The 1217-nt window shown below is 54.8% G+C and overlaps 1 pseudogene; it reads right to left on the reverse strand.

Annotated features, from left to right (window-relative positions):
- The window catches only part of LOC105506594, a 5008-nt pseudogene that overhangs the window by 3495 nt on the left and 296 nt on the right, over nucleotides 1-1217 (reverse strand).

Here is a 1217-nt window from a genome sequence, read left to right on the forward strand (position 1 = left end):
GAACTCCTGACCTCAGGTGATCCACCCCTCTTGACCTCTCAAAGTGCTGGAATATAGGCATGAGCCACCATGTCTGGCCCTGTCTTCTATCTTTCTAAGACTAATATTTGTTGGATTATTTTTTTTTTTTTGAGACATTGCCTCACTCTGTCACTCAGGTTGAAGTGCAGTGGCATGATCACGGCTCACTGCTGTCTCTACCTCCCAGGCTCATGTGATCCTCCCTCCTACCTCAGCCTCCCAAGTAGCTGGGACTACGGGTGTGTGCCACCATGCCTGGCTCATTATTTTTCTTCATAGAGATGAGGTTTTTCTATGTTGCCTAGGTTGGTCTCGAACTCCTGAGCTCAAGCAATCTTCCCGCCTTGGCCTCCCAAAGTGCTGGAACCACAGGCATGAGCCACCATGTCTCTCCCATATTAGTGTTCTAATTCAAACAACACTCTTCTTACTCAGCCCTCGATGGAGGTGGCGTTCTGGGGGCGCCACACCCCCCAGGGTCCTTCTATCTCTGCCTCTGTCCTCTCCTGGCCTCCCTTCAGAGGCTCTCCAAAGCCCTTCTGGTCCAGCTCCTGCCCCTGAGCCACCGACACCTGTTCTCCTGGAGGAGGAAGAAGGCGGCCTGGCACCTTTATCTGGGTGTTCAGTGCCGGGGCTGCCAGGGGCTTAGCATGCTCACTGCATCCATCTGTCTCTGGCATGCATGCCGCCGCTCGCTCACACGCCCAGTTGTTTACCAAGAAAGTCCAAGCAGAGTAGCAGAAAGATTCCTGGGGGAGGAATCAGGGCATGAATGGGTGTCCACTTCTCGTCTGCCTGTCTCTGTCCGTGCAGTCTAAAGCAAGTCATGCCACGTCTCGGAGCCCAGGATTTCCCTCCCGATTCTGGGATGAGAGGAATGATGTTTCCTTCCTGAAAAGCTGGGAGGATTAGATGAGGGAGCAGAGACTGGGAAGGCCTGGCCTGAGATGTCCACTGAGCCAGCCAGCCTTGGCTCTGGAGGCCATCTCCCCAGGCTGGAGGCTGGGGACCCCCATGAATCTTGGGTCAGCAGCATTAGTGAGAGGCTTGGGCTCAGATGGGAATAACCTCCTAGCCATCAGCAGAAAGCCAGTCAGGAGGATGTTAAGTTGGGGAGGTGCAGCCTGAGGTCTGAGGCCCAGGTCCCCACCTGTGTGAGCCAGGGGTAGGATTGGCCCCTCTGAGTAATTGGGGAA

Source organism: Colobus angolensis, unplaced genomic scaffold (genome assembly GCF_000951035.1).
Source record: "Colobus angolensis palliatus isolate OR3802 unplaced genomic scaffold, Cang.pa_1.0 Scaffold138, whole genome shotgun sequence".
Classification (NCBI taxonomy): domain Eukaryota; kingdom Metazoa; phylum Chordata; class Mammalia; order Primates; family Cercopithecidae; genus Colobus; species Colobus angolensis.